The sequence below is a fragment of the Streptopelia decaocto genome (assembly GCF_964273445.1).
Source record: "Streptopelia decaocto genome assembly, chromosome: 3".
NCBI lineage: Eukaryota > Metazoa > Chordata > Aves > Columbiformes > Columbidae > Streptopelia > Streptopelia decaocto.
Genome location: NC_138656.1, coordinates 39,081,066 through 39,102,421, shown reverse-complemented (window position 1 = coordinate 39,102,421; position 21,356 = coordinate 39,081,066). Strand labels below are relative to the sequence as shown.

Below are 21,356 nucleotides of genomic sequence, written 5' to 3'. Positions count from 1 at the left end.
TACAAACTAGCAGCATTCCAAAAAATCTATTAAATGTGTATGTTTAAACTCACTTTATTACAGGGCATATATCTAAGCATTCATATGAGATAACAGAACACACTCTAAAGAAATGCTTTGGTATTGCAAGTCTTCAGTGAATCAGGCAAATTAAAAGAAAAAATACTAACGAGCCATAGGTTGCATGTGTTCAGATGAAAGGTGAGATCTTCCTATAAACAGAGCTGGGCAGATGAAAAAGACAGAATTTTTGTATGAAGCTAATGTTCTTACTTAACACACCTAGCAAGTCTCATATCAGATTATTATTTCAAGACCATATTCTTCCTGTAAACACTATAGAGTGGTTACAAGTGCATTATACCTGAGGAAGTCAGACCTGACTCCTGGGTTTCCTCAAGAAGACCAGGGATCTTTCGGATGGACTGGCTGCTCCTTCCAAAAGCTCACGTAAGCAAGCAGGGAAAAATCTGAAGGGGATGATCAGTTCTTCCCTTCAGGACTCCAAAGAGTACTTAGCTAGCATCCATGAGGAATGAAAAAGTGATTAGCATGGGCCAAAGCATCACACCTATACAAGTCTTGCATATACTTCTATTATTTTGAAGCCTTCCTGTTACGGAGAACTAACTTGCAATGCCAGACACATTATGGCATTTATTAACATGCTGAAGAAAGCACAAGCAACCTGTGCTTAATATTCTCCAAATGAGGAGACTCTAAACATAACCCACGGTTAAGGTTTGAGGAAAGAGGAAAGGAAACATCTCCTTTCAGAAAGTCTCCCTTTTGTGACAAGGGCTCTGCTCCATACAGGTTGTGTACATTACTATCTACTGCAAAAAAATGAAACTGAGGGCTGCTATGAAAGGAGATCTAGAGCAACAGAGGAGTACAGTTAAGAGATGTAGCTAACAGGAGCAGCTAGGCACCACCCCAGTTCCAGAAACAACTAGTAGTGAACAAATTTAGCAGGAGCAATTAAAAAGGCTGTCAGAAACAAGCTGGCACAGACCATGCAGTCCTCAAAGCAAACCTTCCAGAGCACTAAAGCCCACACGAAAGTGACCACCTAAAGCTGTAACTGCTCACAGAGCCCTGGCAACTGGGACCAAAGAAGCACCCTGCCCCAGAGGCATGACCACTCAACCAACAAAACAAATGAAACTAGAGGGAACGATTTCATGGCAGGCTACTTTGGCAAGGCCTCGTGGCTGTAGGAAATTTAGGTCATGACTACTGCCAATATGTTTTGTAAATCGTTACTGATGCTGTTATGATTCTATTATCAATGGCTCAGATATCCCAAACTGATCTTTCATTGTCTTTTATTCCTTTCAAGGATTTCCTGGTTACAGACCAGCTAGAAAGCATAATTTAGTGCCTTGGTTTTCTAGGTAAGAAGTGAAGTTGAGGACACATTCAGTGTTTCTGTCAGGACCCCTCAAACACCTAACAACAGGGTTTTGGCAGCAGAATGGCATCTTTCTTCAAAGACCAAGCTTCTGGAAGGAGTATACTCTCCCTACAGAAACATGTGTTGTAAGTTTTGTTCTCTGGCTTCCTCCATAGTCCATTCCTATTTCCTGAAAAAGAGAAAAAAAAAAAAAAAAACAGCAATAACAACAACAAACCACAAAACAAGCTCACATGGTTATAGAAAATGTACACACTTTCTGAAATCCTTCTTCAACAGATTGGGTAAAAGTACTGAGCCAGTCTGCTGTTTAACAAATAAGCAATGTCTAATGGTTGGAATGGTTTTTAAGGGAGTGAGACAGCAGTACTTGTACAAATATTTTAAATAACTACACTTTCAAAAGCAGTTTATTAAACAGGGCCATATTACCACTAAAACACTATAATGCATTTACAGCTAAGGCTGACCAAATGAAATTTGCTTACACCAAAATATCCATGGCAGAGCTCGCACATTGTGATGGAGATTAGAATTCCCCATGCCACCTTAACCATGGTACAGCAACTCTTTACATGTAGCATTTGTGGCACTCACTTTCACAACCCAAACACAATGTAAAGCAGTTCTTCCTCTTACATCCCATTCTAAGCGGGCAGGGGCAGCGCCCAGCATGATGTCACTCTGGTGCTGCTGGGAGGAACAGTACCAGGGAGCATCAAACCCTCACATTGTGCAAGGGGATTGGCACATGGGGGCAGGTTGTAAATCTGGCTGGGGACCAGAGAGACTTTAGATCACAATTTCACCCGAGGAGGCAGCTGTAGCAATAAACACAATGTTCGCTTCTGTTCCACGGGATGTTTCAAATGTAAACATTAACTCTATAGCTGAATTCCCAGTTTACATTACACTAAGCACAAAGAAGAAGAAATGCAAATAGCTGACCTCTAGTAAAGCTAATAAATCTCTAAGTGTTGATTCCCAAATACTTTCAGATAATTCCCTTCCCCTCTTCCACAAAATACCTTCGGAGTGACATCACTACAGTTATAACAGCAAACTACATTTATGACCCTGAGAAGTTAAACAGAAGGAGGAAACAATGAATGAGATCATCTGGGGAGAGGTGGGGGGGAATGTTTCTTTTCATGAATTACCGCCACTTTTTTTTTTTTTAATTTTTACTTTTTAAAAAATTTGCATCCTAAAGCTTTTCTCAGTCTCTCCATTATGTAACAGTTCTTTAGGAAACCGCCAGCTACCCTGACAACTGGGATATTTTGCCAGAGTGGCTTTGTCTAAATCCTAAAGCAGGACTTGGCTACGCGCGGCACCCAGGGGCTGCCTGTGATCCGCATGCCAATGAGGAGCGCTGCCCCTCTCGGCTGACAAGTCAGAGACTTAAAGGTCTATCTGAGGTCAGCAAACTGTCTGGGCTACTTTTGTGAGCCTGCGAGACGGAGAAATGCAACCAACAACACGGTCCTTTCCTTCAATGTCACACCGGGTGTTTCATGTACAATTGTTGTTGCATTTTGCTGAAAGCAGAAAGAAATAAAATTACTTGTGTTTTGCTGCTGTTTGCTTCCGAGCCTGACTTTCATTCCCTGCATCCCCAAGGAAATTCAACCCTCTAGTGGACAGGTAAGGATGAAGACTGAACTGCTTGTACTTTAAAAATCAATCACATAAATATACATCTCCAAAATTCAATTACCAAGATTAGCAAAAATTATAGAGAAACACAGAATGTGTTCATTTTACCATATAAGCTCTAACTCTGGTGTAGTAGCTCTATACTATTTGATTCTCTAGCTTTCCTTCGAGTCCCCACTTGAACAAGCCCTACATCATACACCTAAAACGTCTATTTTTTTGTTGTTGCAACATCATAAGAAATAGCGCAGCAGGCCAAAAAGTACACAAAAATGCTGTTGTCTCAGATTTGTTATAAACACCTTGACATTCTCCTTTTTTTGGACACTTCCAGCAGATCTTTTAAGATGACAATGGATATATAATCCATCAATATCAGCAGTTACGAGGAAGCAGGATCTTCCTTTCCAACGTTTCACGTAATTTCTGCTTTTGGAGGCACAGACATAATTATCTGCTAGCTACACAAAATGTTAACTTATTGTCTTTCTTACTATTGCTTTTTATGTAAACAATTAAATCTTTGTTTTATGAGCTCTATAATACATGCCAATTTTTTGGTAAATATTTATCTTAAACTACGAGTTGAGACAATTTTCTAATCTAAGAAACTGTATTATTTACATTCCCAGTTTTACCACCTTTCCGTTGCAATTGGCAATTTAAGTTTCAGTTCTTTTCATGGGAAATTGCAGTTTAAACACTCTGAATTCCTACCCATAAGCATCTTTCATTAACCCCAAAAGGAAAAAATATCTTGCTTTCCAGGATGATGAAGACTGAAGACAACTAAATTTCATATGAAATATTATTCTACTTTTCAATGAATGTTTAGTGACAACCTGGACTGCTGTGTATTTACCATAGAGAATTCCAAGAGATGACATGAAGAAAAATTGTAATGTATCTACTGATCTTTAGAAGGGATTTCGATCTACATTACATTTCAAAACATTACAAGACATTACATTTCAAAAATTTATGAAAAATTGCAAAGTTGCTCATTAACTGGTCAGATCAAACCACAAACTTAAGAGAGAGTTAAAAGAATAGCTTTGCTGAAAGCAAGGTTAAATCTGCCACTGAGAAAAGCTGCTAATATGTTTTTGAACTTACAAAGTATTCCTTGTATAGCTACATTAAGAAAAGAACTTTCAGTGATATATTTTTGGTATATGATCTTGAGGGGGAGGCTGCTTTTTTACTTTATTTTACCTACAGTACTTCATTCATTCTGAGTATTATTGTGAGCAAGACGGAGAACCAGTACAGAGTAACAGTTATGTAATTGATAAAATGAAATTCTGGGTGATATTTATAAACATATACAAGTCTATTTAAAGCTGGATTTAAAACACTGAAATGAGAACTAGGTTATAGGCTGTATCTTTTTAAGGAAAGAACTGAACAGAGCGTATCTTGTATTTTTTTTCATCCATCACCTTCATTACAACACCTTAATTTCCTCAAATCTCAAAAAGTTCACCCTAATTCTTGGCCAGAAAGGGCATTTCACAGATACGTCCCCACACAAAACTTACACAAAACTCCCTGAAAATATTCTTAAATCTTCCTCTCAACTTTTACATCAGACTCCCGGTACTTCTGCCACAGATGTCTACAAAACATGGTATGCACATCTCGCACCAGTGAGGTCCTCTCAGAAGCCTCTAGCTTTGACATGAAACATCTCCATCTTCTGTTTGCTCTTCCATCTTCACAGGCTGTTGAGGTCTTGTGGGAATCTTCCCTCCTAATGAAGTGCTGAGCAAAGTGCTTCCTAAGTTAGTATTGTACAAGAAACCTCAGATCTCACAGAACAGCAATTGAAATTGCATCATCATCAAAGTCAATAGTGTCTTGGGCACAAAACATCCAGTTTCCATTATGTAACACTGACACATTTTCTACCCCAAATAAGTATTACAACCTTCCAAAGTGATCAAGAAGGCCTTGTGTGAACATGGAAAAAATAACTCTTTATCTGATGAATTTGACAACCTTGTAAAGAGCAGGAACAAGTAGTAGTAGTTGTAGTAGTAGTAGTAGTAATAATAACAATAATAGTAGTAGTAATAATAATAGTAATAATAATAATAATAAAATCAATAAACCCTGCACTAGTCTGTGCCCCAAGTATACAAAGGCTTCAGCCATGCTTCCAGTACTAGTGAAAGCCACATGTCTGACACCCCTTCCAAAACCAGACCTCGTGGCTCACAGTTGGCTGACAAATGACTGACTGCCAGCACTGGAAGACAAACTCCCAGAAGAAGAAATTCAAAGCTTCCTCCACAGTTCAAGGTATCCACTTCAGTTCACCTGTGCTCATCTTGAGGTGAGTTCCCGGTGATGTTCAGAGAAGTGAGTTTTACAGTTTCTGAGTTAGATCAGGACTGCACTACTAATTTATATTATCAGTCACTTGACTGCTGGCTGGCATCAGGAATAGCCATATATTAAATGAAACTTATTAAGAAAGATAACATTATGAAATTAGCTGTCCATTTTGCTTTGTGTTTTGTCTTCCCCCCAATATCCATGCAGCATCACAGTGGTCATAGAGGAAACAAATTCACGTACTGACATCACTCTCAACACACGGCCACAACATCTACATCTGCTAACACACTAAATCATTGTACTCAGCACGATGCAGCAGCAGTTGGAATACAGAACAATTTTAGAAGGATGCTGACCAGCAAAATATCAGCTGATATCTGAAATACGGAGAGGCCATGCAGGTTTGACAAAGTCTTAAAGTTACAGTATTTTTTACTTTAAAAAACAAAACAACAACAAAAAACAATTTTTATATATTTTGGGATACCTATTGTGATAAATGTTTCTATATTGAGCACGGCAGAGTAGCAGTTTGCTATGTGGAATATAAATTATGTAAGTAAGCCACCTTATTTAGGCAACTTAATCTGGATTCACTCTGTTAGAAAGTAAGAAACAAAATGTATTTTCTCAAGCTCCTTTTTTCTTCCTCAGTTCTTCAGTCAGTGTCATACTGTAATTTTATTTCAAGCTCTATTCTTGTATTACCATCTCCTTTTATTCACTTCAGGTAACTGCAAGGCTACTGTACTTCAACAGTTTTAAGAACTGCCTCTAAGCTGAACCCTCAAACTCCTTCAAGCTTACAAACTTCAGACACTTTGTAGAACAAATTTCTAGAACATTAAAAGCCAACGTGCTACATTTTGTTCCAATGTGAGGATGTCAACTTCACGAATCCTTAAAAAGCAACTGCAAAGACAGAGAATATCCAATGTATGCTGTATGAATGAGCACAATGATGCCCTCAGATTTTGGGCTGACAATTAAATCACGTTCCTTGTCTATTGCTAAAAACTTTGGATATGACAAGAAGAAAAAAAAAAAAACAAACACCACCACACAAAACAAAATACAACACACACACACACACACAAAAACCACTGTGTCCAAAGATGTGTTTCAGCATCCTGGACCACTGCAATGTTTTGAGATCAGGTGAGAATATCTTACATATCTTGACAAGCAAATTCCTTAACTGTCCATTACTGATCATTGCTGCTCCTTCCTGATAATTTCTGACCTTTTTACAGCAGCCCATGTGTGTCCACTCACTATGTCCTCCTCAGACATTATTTTAATTACTATAGATTCACAAGTTTGATCACATTTTTGAGGATTTTCACCCAAGTGGCTGTGCCAGAAAAGCATGGCTATAAACTTCTTTAGGTTTATGTGTTAATACAAGAAATCACAGCGTGCATCTCCTCCTGCTAAAAAATGAATGAATAAAGCAATGTAAAAAGATAACAGCTCTCCTTCAAAGCAAATACTCTTTGGTGTCTTGACTATCCTTTCAAACATTTGGCCTCTGTGAAAGGATGGTCCGCCTTTGCATTTGTTTATGTGTTGATAGTTCATGAAGTGCTACCCAGGCAGATTTTCTTGAGCAATTCTGATTTCCTCTGCTCTCTTCCAATTGTAACATGGCTTAAAGAAATTCTAATTTGAGTTCCAAAAGAGATCCAGAAAAACTGCAAACCAAAAATCTTGACATGTGAATTGAACAAATTAGTATAAACTATTCTCAAGAACAGAATTAGTGGGCAGATGAATAAGTATGAAAAACTGTCAAAACAGCTTCTGTAAAAAGAAATACACCTCAAAAAGCTGATGGTTCTTTTTTTAAATAGTTAATAAGCATTGAGATCAGGAAAAAAAAAAAAATCCCATTTATATAGACTGTGTAGTTTTCCAAACAACCTTGAACAATATCGTTCAGCTAAAAAACCTAAACTTCCTCAGGACACAAGGGATGATCCTCACAATAAAAAATAAAATTTAAGAAAACCCACAAAACAACAAAAAACAACAAAAAAAACCCAAAACAGCCCCAAAAAAAAAAAAAAACCAACAAAACCAAAAAAACAAAACCAAACAAACAACAACCAGGGTCAGAAAACAGGCATGAAAAAGGCAGAGCAAACATTCAGTTTTCACAAAGAAAAGCAAGATCATCAGTGGATACCTGCAGTGATCTACCCTTGTGTCCAATATAGTCTGAAATGACCAGTAAAAGAAGGTAAGAGACATTGAACCAAAGCTGGTGATTATAACTAGCTGTTCAGACTAGTAAAGAGGAGAGCCAGAAAAACTGCAGAAGGACTTACCATCTTTCCCTGTTCTTTATACTCTTCCCTAGCACCAAATATTAGCTACTATCAGAGAGAGGATATGCGTTGGAGTAACCACTGGTGCTGTTCTCACCTCCCTGGTAGTTTGCAGGAGAAGAGGTCACTTCTGCAGATGCAACCAAACTGAGTGACCAGGAAGCTCCTGACTGAGTTCATTTACACACACGTTCCAGGACTTCCAGTGTCAGAAGATCTAGCCTGGAGATGGATGGTGTTAAATGGTTTGTGTTCGCTTCTAAGTGGCTTCTCTTGAATGATACTTCTAGGCGTGAGTCTTCTCTCCAATATTAAAACATTTTACAGATTCTTTCTCAAATTCAGATCTCTATCTACGTGAAGATCTCTAAGATCTTGGACACAGAGGCCAAGCCTCTCAAAACTTAGAATGTTTGGATTTTTGAACACACTGTTTATTTCAAGGATAGATGGACAGATGAAAGGTATTTTTCCTGTGTGAATCCTAGCTCCCACATATTGTTTCAGTGACAGCTGGCCACACTTAAGCCATATTTGCTTCAAAATGCGATTTCCAAATTAAATCAAGTGCCCAGCTCCCACATTTGTTGTATCAAGTGGGCAGTTACAAAGAGATCAAAAATATTCTGGCACATAGGAGAAAGTATAATCTACAGATTATATGGATTTCAGTATCTGACCAATACAAGAATATCCTTGCAAAAAAATACATACTGGGTGTGGGTGGAAAACTGCTGGAACTTTGAGCATTGAAAAACAATCTCTGCAGTTTCCTTTTATTGATAATTCTCTATCCATAGAATTCCAGTATAAACACTATCATCTTTATAAACAACTAGGAGCACAGTTATAATTATCAATATAATCCCCCTTCTAGATTTTTAGGTCTAGTTCCATTTTCATAATTTTCAACTTAATCTTCCTAAGAAGGGGCATCATAATTTGAGAAACTCCCTGATAATCAGGGGCTGATCCCAGGACAGCAGAACACTGATAATCTTGACTTTGAAGGAGTACAGGATCATGAGAGTAACAGAAAAGGAAAAGAACTGAGCATTTAAACAGGTGTTAGAAAATTCAGTATATGGATGTGAAAGACACCATTTAGTATTGTTTTAAATCTGAACAAGTACTTGCAGTGGTAGAGTGAGAGTAGTGGGACAAAAAAATTCATGAATTAAAAAATGAAAACAAAACCACAAGAAGCAGGTTTGGGAGCTCAGGCAACAAAAAACACTTTTGAACAGAAGTAGTTCCACTGGGAGCAAAGTGCTTAAATTACCATGCTAAATGGTAATTCCTTACTAAGCACATTCAGCACGTATATACAAGCATTCCAAGCCATCTCCTTCCAAATCAATTAGCCTGATTTTTTTATTTTTTAACTTTACTCTTACAGTCTTCTTACATTACTACAACTAGTTGAGAAAAGAAAGTAACAACTCTGCCAACCACATACCTAGAGAGTCTTGCCAGACATCAAACACCAAGAGTATAAACTCTCTTCTCACACTTCTGTAAAGAAAAATCCCAAGTGATGTCAACTGTAAACATCATTCTCTGGTCATCTGGACTGCAGATTTCAGAGGTGCTAAACAAGATGCTGGATATACTCCTCACTTGTGTGCTGATTACCTCTGCAAACTGTCATACCTTGCACATGTTATTTTGACAGGTCAAAAAGTCTGGACTTCCTAGGCAACCAAGAAGTAACCACTACCTAATTTCTTTGCACAATAAACATTAGAAATAATTTTCCAAAACTACACCTGGTAAACAATTTTAAGACTCTGATTTATCAAAATTCAGGAAATTTCATTCCAAAGGAAAAAATGCTAGGGATTGGAAGAGACCTTGAAAGATCACCTAATAACTGTATAATTACATATACGTATATACTTCATGCATCCTTTCAAACACATTTACATTTTAAAAGCTCTTTGAACTCTGTGTTGGTTTACCTACTATATTTTTTGTCAAATAAATGGAATATTCATGTTTAGTTAATATATACTTAAATTATAAGTCTCATTTAAATCAATTGCTCTAAATTACCTTGGGCTGTTCAGAGAAGAATATGTCAAGATTGTTCAACCTCTCTACCTTCCTCCTTCACAGTGTAACAACCATTCAGTTCCTGGAAGAAAATCTCAAAGTGCCAAAGGGCAGCACAGCACCACCATATTCAATGCATGAAGGAGCAGACAGAAGTGTGGCTGTCACCACCTCCTTGAATGGGAGTAACCTCAGCAGCCTGCACCAATTCCCACCTTACCTAGAGGTAGTCTTTCCACTGATTTAGTTGAAGTTGAATACAGGTTGAAACAAGCTAACTCAGGTCAGTTATTTCTCAGGGAGTTCAGGGAAGGTACATTGTCATGCTATTGTATAAAAAACATTATAGTAAACCTTCTGTCGAAAAGCTCTAGTAACTAGGCTTTGAAATTTGACTCGGAATTTGCAGTTTGACAGGGGATTCACCTGATGTCAGAGATGTCTGTGGGAAGAGCCACCCAAATGTGATTTAAAAAAAAATTATATATAAAAATAACTTCACATCTGCTAAGATAAGACCTGTTGAGTCTGGCAGCCCAATTCTCCAAAGGCTTGTTATTCTGACCATTTTCTCCCCCCTGATGCAGGGACTGACCAGGTCATTTCCTGCAATTGCTCCTTCTGACAATCAATTTTCTGCAACAGTGTCAGGCAACTGAATGAGAGCAGATAGGCTCCTTCTTCCAATCCAAATATTACTTTTAATGATGTCCAGGTAGCATAGAGATTAAGGAAGCAGTCCACATGGAATGATTCAGGCTGGGACAAATGCATTGCAAAATTCTCAATGGGGTAATGAGGCAGCAAAAGATGAAAAGAACAAAATGGCCGGAGAGGGCAAGTGGACAGCTAGAAACTTTAATAGTTGAGAGAAATTCAAAATAGTAATATAAATGAGCTGGGAGCATGGAGCAAGAGCTGGGGCTCACAACGGTTTGAGAAGACAAGGAGAAAGAAGAGGGCCAGATCTGGAAAGTCTAAGTGCAAATGAACAGCAGCAGGGCAACCGAAAGAGGAGTACATGAATATAGAAGGAAAGGGAATGTGGGATTAAGTAGAAGGGGAAAGAAAAGTGAGTGGCAAGGACAGCAAGTACATTTCCCAAAAGGTCTGAGCTTAGGGGTCTGTAGCTGTTACATTCTTCCGGTAGCATACAACTGTGCAAACTACTGGAAGTAGTGCTTCATTACCCTCTAGTAGATAGTTCTTTACAGATAAGAACATGTTACAGCTACAAGTTACATATTTCAAGTGCAAATGTGTGCTCTAACCCAAACTGAGAGATTATATAACTCTATGTGATATAATTACTTTTCAGTTGGCTTTTAAATAGGAAATCACATCCAAAGCAAACTCCTTTAAAAGACTGACTAGTTAGTTACTAAGTGAAGTATTCAAAAAGTTTTTAAAATGGCATAACTAAAGCTGACTGTGCAGGCTTAATTTCAGGAACATACACATTAGCATGGGAACTCTGTTCCTGTCAGTGAGCAAGAAGCTACCAGTATTTGCTTTATTCTTTATTTAGGAGTTGGCCCCAATTTCATTTCATATTGTCTGTTCAAATTCTCCAGCAGACACACTGAATTTAAGAACCCTTACACACAGTTACTCATTAAAAAGCCTACCTTGTATGAATATTAAATACAGTCTTAATTTTATGTGTATATATTTGACAATTAAGTTTCCATGTTACAGTATTGTTTACCTACATTTTAATTCATGTTTATTTCAAAGAGTAACTGTTGTCACACCATATTTTTTGTTCCATTTCTGTGTCTACAGATCTCCTCAGAAAAAAAGGCAAACAAAACAATTTTTTTTAAAAAAGGCAAACCAAAACAAAACCCACTAAACTCAATGGCAACTGCAATAACAGTATTAGCAGTATTCACACACAGTATCACACAGTATGTTTGGGATTGGAAGGGACCTCAAAAGATCATCTAGTCCAACCCCCCTGCTGGAGCAGGAACACCTAGGTGAGGTCGCACAGGAGCATGTCCAGGCGGGTTTTGAATGTCTCCAGAGAAGGAGACTCCACCACTTCCCTGGGCAGCCTGTTCCAGTGCTCTGTCACCCTTACTGAGAAGAAGTTTCTTCTCAAATTTAAGTGGAACCTCTTGTGTTCCAGCTTGATCCCATTACCCCTTGTCCTATCATTGTTTGCCACCGAGAAGAGCCTGGCTCCATCCCCATGGCACTCACCCTTTATATATTTATAAACATTAATAAGGTCCCCCCTTAGTCTCCTCTTCTCCAAACTAAAGAGACCCAGCTCCCTCAGCCTTTCTTCATAAGGGAGGTGCTCCACTCCCTTCATCATCTTGGTTGCCCTACGCTGGACCCTCTCCAGCAGTTCCCTGTCCTTCTTGAACTGAGGGGCCCAGAACTGGACACAATATTCCAGATGTGGTCTCACCAGGGCGGAGTAGAGGGGAAGGAGGACCTCTCTCGATCTACTAACCACCCCCCTTCTAATACACCCCAGGATGCCATTGGCCTTCCTGGCCACAAGGGCACAGTGCTGGCTCATGGTCATCCTGTTGTCCACCAGGACCCCCAGGTCCCTTTCCCCTACACTGCTCTCTAATATGTAATCTCCCAACCTATACTGGAACCTGGGGTTGTTCCTGCCCAGGTGCAGGACTCTACACTTGCCCTTGTTAAATTTCATTAGGTTATTCCCCGCCCAACTCTCCAGCCTGTCCAGGTCCCGCTGGATGGCAGCACAGCCCTCCGGCGTGTCAGCCACTCCTCCCAGCTTGGTGTCATCAGCAAACTTGCTGATAGTACACTCAATTCCCTCGTCCAAATCGTTAATGAATATATTGAATAATATTGGCCCCAGCACTGACCCCTGAGGCACTCCACTAGATACTGACCTCCAACTAGACTCCGCACCATTGACTACCACTCTCTGGCTTCTCTCCCTCTCACAGTATCAAATAACCAAATAACCAAGAACCGTAAAACAACAGAAATTGCTTCAGCTCATACACGATTGTAATACAGGAGTCTCTCTTTCACAGTGTTAACTGTTGAAGTAAACCTATGAAGAAATTGGGCAATTTTCCTTATTTGTTTCCTGCAATGGCATATTTTTCCAACAGGTAGCAATGAGCTGGAATACAAAAATTCCTGCATTTCTTTTGAAAATGCAGTACAGAACTTTCAAACAGTTATCACATTCCACCCCCCAGCCCCAAGAAAAACCCCAAATCACAGAAAAATGACAAACACAGATCTGTTCCTCAATGAGAAATGTCATATGTCAAATGTGATATTCTAACATTTGAATGTTTGGAATTATTTCAATACTGAAAGACTGTTTTAAAAAGAAAACAAACAAATGAATACACAAATCATGTTTTCTGGCTTTCTGCTGTTCTGAATTCCTTAAAAAAAAAATCATTATGGGGCTCATACCAGGCAAATGAAGTTTATACTGTGATCTAACACCTCTAACCAAGTGATCAGCAACAGAACAGGAATTTATTCTAAATTATGTCAGTCTCCCATACAAAATGATAAGGATCATTCTTTCACATCTCTTTTCGTAAACTACTGCTGGCTTTGTACATTATAGAACCTAACTGGTCTGATGTACATCCTTAATACACTACACTTTGTCTTCCTACACAAATACAGATAGCAAATTTGTTTCTTATAACAACCAACTTTGTATACCTTTTTTTCATTAGCTTTGTAACTTATTAAGACTAAATAATGCCAAATTGAACATTCAGTTTTAAGCAGAAAGCAACATTTTGTCAAAATTGTTTTTACAATGTTTCATGTCAGTCAGAAAAGAAGCTGCAGGAAAAGCATACCAACATGGGATGGGGAGGGGGCAGCGTGTGTCCTGGTGGTGACTCATTTTAAATGTAATTCATCAAGATTTTCCTCCCTCCTATGATTTAAACAGCTATCAGCAACCACTAAAAGAAACTCAACCTTTGACTATAGCATATACTTTGTGATCTCCATACAGTAAGCTCTTATTAATATGCCTTAAAAAATTTGATTATATCATTTGATCAAGATACCACGGCATTTTGCAGTAAAATGGTATCTAGTGAAGAAAGAGATGTATCAGAATGATCTCTTTTATCTGGCTGATGCATAATCAATGATCCTCCCTCTACAGATGGCTATGAAAGCATCCAAAAATGCTTAGATGTGAGAGTTCATCATGTGCCACAAGATGCTTTTTTTTTTCTTATTTTTTTAATTAGATTTTTAACATACACCCTCCTCCCTGATCACTAGTCCCTTCAGGGCTTCAGCGTTTTTAACAATAAATAACTAAATATGTGAATAGCTGGAGTCCTGACCTCATCACATCTGGCACTAAAATTTATGCATAGTATACTATAGTATACTATTGATGATTTCAGATGTGAATATTCCAGCACTAAATACACCTACTTGTAGGCAAACAAGCTAAAATTACAATATACAAATGTCACTTGCAGGCACACAGGCTAAAATAAAAATATATAAATGTCTCATGTATATGGCATATCAGGCTTATGAGGATTGAATGTAACTGCTTTAAGTCTTCCTCTTCACCCACATCTCTCTCCCTGTATTATCAACAGGTACTCAGTTTCTTTCTTCTACCAAAAGAGTAACTTTTCCACAGAGTTAATTTTATTTAGACAAAATTATCAATTAAAGATCACAGAAATATTTCTAATTTAACAAAAAGCAGAATCATTAAGTGTTAAACCAAGTAGACTAGACTTTAAACGGCTTCCATTTGTTTCCATCTGTGATCATGTTCTTCATGTTTCAGCGATATGAATAAATATTTAAGTAAATAAATAGTTTGATCAGCTAGGCAGTTTTGGGGGAGGTAGGCTGTGAGAAACTTAACTCTGCCTGAAATTTACTATATCCATTGAAAATATTTTCCCGAGTAATTCTTAGTACACATTGTAATCGCCAGGCTTAACCAAAGGAAAGCAAACAGCAAAACACAGTTTTAGAGGTAGAAAAAATGATTTAGTTCTCTTCTCTAGTCAAAGAGCCTGCCATAAAATATCATCTGAGCATCTCATAAAAAACGTATTAAAGCTCCCTTTTTACAAAAATTACATAAAAGAATAAACATAATTAGTGTAAGAAAAAGTTGAAACAACATTGTACATTGTGCTAGACATGTGTAAAAATGGCACCCTCTATCTCACCTTGGGCTGTTCCCCTCTTGACCAAGCTACCAAGACACAATTCTCCAATTGCTCCTTTGAAGCAACGTGAGATTTTCTCTCTCGCTCTTTCTCTTACGTATCAGCACAGATTTTTCACCCTCCTTAAAGAAAGGGATGGCCACATTCAAGTAATAATCATTACCATGATTCTTGCAATAGTTAAAACCCTTTGATCATTCTGTAGCCCCAGTTAGAGGCTGTACGACAAGGCTTCAAATTCAGAGCTGCAGCTACTGTGAATTCAGATTCTGGGACAATCCAGCATCATCTCCAGCAATGCAAAACTGATAAGCAATAGAGTTCTTTTAGAATCAAATTAATTAACTGTAATTTTATAGCAATAAAACCCCCACACCTTTCATTTCACTTGATACTGAAATACAGACAAAAGCAGGACCTGGAAAAAAAATTCTTATTCAACTTAGAATACAATTCCCACACATACTTAGTCCCCATCAACATACATCCTTTACCTTCTCCCATCACAAACAGCAGCTTTCTCATGCATCCTTTCTTTCCCCAACCTCCCACCCCCGAGAAAACACCTTTCTCCTTGAAGTTTGTTCCTCATTTTCACCTGAATTATTTTTATTTCCTTCCTCCTTTGTGTGTCACTATCACTAAATTACATATTGGGTTGCTCATTCCACTTGTTGACATTGAAATAATAAAGTTTGAAATTTGCTCCAAGTTATAATAATGGATAAATTAAATTTAAAATAGGTAAAGATTCTGATTACTTTTATTATAAAAGGAAACATTTATTTATTCTAATACAATCCTTACATACAGCCTCCTCAGGAATGGCAGAACCACCTCTCATGAAACATGATACAGTCTATTATTGCTTTGTAGACTAAATGAGAAATTGCTCCAAGAATACCTCTGTCCTCCTTTTTATGACATAATAAATTACAATAGCTTATCAAAGTAAATTTCAATAGATTACATATAGGGGGAGCAACATGCATGTTCTACCAATCTTTCAAAAATGCTTTCGCTCCTACTTTCAAGGGCACACACACAAACATTTGGCAGCAAGTTTCACATTTTACGAAACACAGGTCAAAATACACATAATTTCAATTAATGCTACCAAAATCAGAAAACTATGACAGAAAGGTGAATTTTTTGCCTCAGTGAATTTCACCAACACACAGCACTGTGGTAATAATAATTTTAAAATTTCTTACAAACATATAAAGAATCCTATTTCATGCACAATGAAAAATAAGAGTTGTAGTAACAAAGAACCACTAATAGAAAAAGGGAAAAACTGGAAAGTCTATATTTAACTTGGTGCTCAGTCATTAGAAAGGTGCCCCATAACGACCATATGTTACTCAAATATGTTATCACACCTACAATTTCATCATATGTCTCCCAAGAAATTAATTAGCTCTAACTTTTTCAACTTTGACAAAAATGTCTGCAGTAAGTCAGATTACTAGCTGTTGCAAATGTTTCAAAATTCAAAGCTTGCCTCAGCTTTTATTTAACCTTTTAATTACAATCACTGAATAACATTTGGAAGGCAGATGTTCCTTTTTATGCATATGTACTTAATAATAAAAAAGACCATTTATTTTAAATTAATATTACTTTTTCAACTACAAAAATGCTACAAAGACAGTCATCATTTTATACAGCAAAGAATGGATACATCATCAATGTTAAAATACTAGTTACCTTAACTGGATGTGGAGTAACCTGAAGAGAATTAATTCCAATCAAAACCACATCATGTGATTAATTTACACAAAAGACTGTGAACAGATTAGGACTCTCAGCTGATCCAAATATACTGAAGCACAAAAGACAAAAGAGCTCAACTTATACCTGCCATCTCAGTTCACAAAAAACAGTGAGAATTATGTTCGAGATTAATACAGACATGATGAAAATCGATTCATTGCACGTTTTGGAATCAAAATATAAGGGAAAAGTCACAAGGACACGGCACCAAAAAGCAACAATATGCAACGTAATCTAACAGTACACACTGAACTACCATCCCAGCAGTGGGGGAGAAGCCCATCTCACAAGAAACCATAACAAACAGTTTTGGTAGATGTCATTCACAAATCTGATTTATTTTGTTGTGATAGTTACAGAAGATCTGCAAAAGTTATACCAACAACTTTTTAAGTCCATAAATTATCCAATTAAAAAAATACATACGGAAGAAATACTAACATACCATTATTTTAATATAGGCACACAGGCAAATTCTAAGTGTTTTTACCACAAAACACTCTGAAGCTTCAGTCTTGATATCAACAAAAATTTAAAAAATTAATATTACAATCTATACTTCCTCAATTCTTAAAAAGTATTAGCCACATCAGAATAGAGCCCTTTCAACAAAATTAGTACTTCATTGTAAAATGAAACAAAAAAATAAAAGAGGTTACATCACTGTTGAAGTTTTACATTTAAGTTTCTTGAGGGATGACCATAAAGCTATTACCCTTGCACATAATTAACAACTAAAGGCTCAATAAATAATGAAGACTTTCCAATAAAAAGGGTGAAATAATAATGTTTTGACCAACTTTTTCTTAAGGTAGCATGATGTAACATGTCACCCTAAAAAGTAAAACAAGTAATTTAATACTTGATTATTTTCTCCTCCAAGAAAATGTAAATTTAACCATGCACATACATGTATGAGCACACATATGGAAACCCTAAAACACAGTACATTTTTTAACATTATTCCTGTCATTGTCTACAAGTGTTATAAACCTAAGCTATCAAAGTTAAGTCAAAACCTCAGATAAAACCAGTCTTTTTAAATTATGGAGAAAAAAAAAAAATTAAGCACACTTAACCAAGCCTAACTCCATGTGCAATGGTATCGTAACTGAATTAAAAATGAGAAAGAAAAGAAAGAAAAGAAAGAAAAGAAGGGGAGGAAGGAAGGGGAGGAAGGAAGGGGAGGGAGGAAGGGAGGAAGGAAGGGAGGGAGGAAGGAAGGGAGGAAGGAAGGAAGGGAGGAAGGAAGGGAGGAAGGGAGGGAGGGAGGGAGGGAGGGAGGGAGGAAGGAAGGAAGGAAGGAAGGAAGGAAGGAAGGAAGGAAGGAAGGAAGGAAGGAAGGAAGGAAGGAAGGAAGGAAGGAAGGAAGGAAGGAAGGAAGGAAGGAAGGAAGGAAGGAAGGAAGGAAGGAAGGAAGGAAGGAAGGAAGGAAGGAAGGAAGGAAGGAAGGAAGGAAGGAAGGAAGGAAGGAAGGAAGGAAGGAAGGAAGGAAGGAAGGAAGGAAGGAAGGATAAAAAAGTGTCTCCCAGAAGGAAAAATAATTTAGAAGATCATTTGGTTCTACATATTTTCAAATACTTTAATCCTGCAGCTACAGCTCTTTGAAAGCATTCATTCAACTCCCTCTACATACCTTTATGCTTATTTCATTCTAAATTTCCAGAAGATTTTCTATATGCTGTAATTGCTGGAATTCCTCTGTTTTTATCTAAAAATGTCTACATTCTTACTTAAAGAATAAGATATCTCTATGCAGTATTTATAATTCAACCTGTTACTGTATAGTAGGGTATACAAAATATAATGGGCCAATTCTAATAAAACATGATCATATCCAAATATAATTTCTATAGCATCGAACATACAGGGACAAGACAAGACTAAAAACTGACTTTAAAATAAATATTCAAAATATTTACAAAATAAAAAGAAAAATCCATGAGTGAAAATGCATGTGCACAGCTGTACTACAAATAAAATACAAAAAAATACATACATTAAAAACTGAAAAGTTACACTGTCTAGACAAGCACAAACCATTACTATTGCCCACCCCATAATTCATTCATTCCTACATTATAATTCCGAGTCGCTTTTCTACATCTTCTGCATTGAAACTAAGTAAAAATGCAGGTTTTATCTTTGTCTAGAAGAAATCTAGAAAATATTAAATTTAGAAATGTTGCTGTGGTGTCTCAGCAAAAATATAGCTCAGCCAACACACACTCTAATTTTCTCTTTGAAATAGCTTCTGCAATAGAATTACATTTTTCATTAGGCAGTGCACTGGATGAGCAAAAGAGGTGAATGAGGTGACTCACAGGAAACAGTTTTGCCAGAAACACAGCCAACAACAGAGACCAAGAAAATTAGGTACTCAAATAACTACTCTATTTCTTTCCCCTATACCTTTTAAAACCAGCAGCTGATACAGAATCACAGAATGGTTAGAGTTGGAAGGGACCTCTGGAGATCATCTAATCCAACCCACCTGCTAAAGCAAGTTCAGCCAGAGCAGATTGCACAGGCGCGTGTCCAGGTGGGTTTTGAATGTCTTCAGAGAAGGAGACTCCACAACCTCCCTGGGCAGCCTGCTCCAGTGTTCTGTCACTCTCAAGGTAAAGAAGTTTTTCCTCATATTCAGATGGAATCTCCTATGCTTCAGTCTGTGCCCCAGCCTGTACAGGTCTTGCTGGATGGCAGCACAGCCTTCTGATGTGTTGGTCCTTACTCCCAGTTTGGTATCATCAGCAAACTTGCTGAAGGTGCACTCAGTCTCTTCATCCAGGTCACTGATGAACAGGTTGTACAGGACTGGACCTAACACTGACTCCTGGGGAACCCCACTAGCTACAGGCCTCCAACCAGACTCTACACTGTTGATCACAACCCTCTGAGCTCTGCCATCCAGCCAGTTCATGACCCATCTCACTGTGCATTCATCCAGCCCGCACTTCCTGAGCTTGCCTATAAGGGTGTTGTGAGACAGTGTCAAAAGCCTTACTGAAGTCAAGATAGACAACATCCACTGCTCTTCCCTCGTCTACCCACCCAGTCATACCACCATAGAAGGTTATCAGGTTGGTCGAACATTATTTCCCTTTGGTGAACCCATGCTGACTACTCCTGATAACCTTCTTTTCCTCCATGTGCTTGGAGATGAGATCCAGAATGAGCTGTTCCATCACCTTTCCAGGGTGACTGGCATGAAATTTCCTGGGTCGTGCTTCTTGCCCTTTTTGAAGACTGGAGTAACACTGGCTTTCTTCCAGTCCTCAGGCACCTCTCCTGTTCTCCAAGACCTTTCAAAGATGACCGAGAGTGGCTTTGCAATAACATCTGCCAACTCTCTCAGCACTTGTGGGTGCATCCCATCAAGGCCCACGGATTTGTGGATGTCCAGTTTGTGGAAACAATCTCTAACCTGATCTTCCTCAACCAAGGGAAAGTCTTTCTTTCACCAGACTTTCTCTTCTATCTCTAGGGTCTAGAATACCCAAGAGTCAGTTTTAGCAGTAAAGAGGGAAGCGAAGAAGGCAGTCAGTACCTCTGCCTTCTCCGTATCATCCATTACCAGGGCACCCTCCCCATTCAGCAGCAGACCTACATTCTCCCTAACCTTCCTTTTGCTTCTGATATACTGGACAAAGCCCTTCTTGTTGTCTTTGACCTCCCTGGCCAGACTTGCTTCCAAGTGGAGCTTGGCCTTCCTCACTGCATCCCTGCACACTCTAACAGCCTCCTTGTATTCCTCCCAGGTGGTTTGTTCCTTTTTCCACACTACATAAACATCCTTCTTCCACCTGAGTTTTGACTGGAGTTCCTTGCTTATCCACATTGGTCTTTTACTCCCTTTACTTGATTTCTTCCTCATAGGGATGCATCGGTCTTGAGCTTGGAGGAAGTGATGTTTGAGTATTAGCCAGCTCTCTTGGACACCCCTACCTTCTAGAGCTCTACCCCATGGGATTCTTCCAAGCAGTATCTTGAAGAGGCCAAAGTTCACCCTACTGAAGTCCATGGTTTTAGTCCTACTTATTGTCCTGCTTCTTCCATGCAGAATCCTGAACTCTACCATCACATGGTTGCTGCAGCCAAGGCTGCCCCAGACCATGACATCTCCAACCAGTTCTTCTTGGTTTGTTAGGACAAGGTCCAGCAGCACACCTCTCCTTGTTGGCTCCTCCACCATCTGTGTCAAAGAGTTGTCACCAACAATCTGTAGGAACCACCTGGACTGCATGTGCTCAGCTATGTTGCCCACCCAGCAGATGTCAGGGTGATTGAAGTCTCCCATGAGAACCAGGGTGTTTGGTCATGAGACTACTTCCAGCTGTCTGTAGAAAGTGTCATCAACTTCCTCCTCCTGATCAGGTAGCCTGTAGTAAGCAGCCACAACAGTGCCCCCCTTGTTAGCTTGTCCCTTAATTTTTACCCATAAGAATTCAATTCACTTGTCATCCCTCCCCAGGCAGAGTTCAAGACATTTGAGTTGCTCTCTCACATAAAGGGCAACTCTTCCACCTTGCCTTGCTGGCCTGTCTTTACTAAAAACTACATAGCCCTCCATAACAACAT

General features: G+C 38.4%; 1 protein-coding gene across 2 annotated transcripts in view; it reads right to left on the bottom strand.

The window, feature by feature from the left end:
• Positions 1–21,356, bottom strand: part of AKT3 (AKT serine/threonine kinase 3) — a 160,967-nt gene that overhangs the window by 95,823 nt on the left and 43,788 nt on the right. The gene's annotated exons all lie outside the window — the stretch shown is intronic.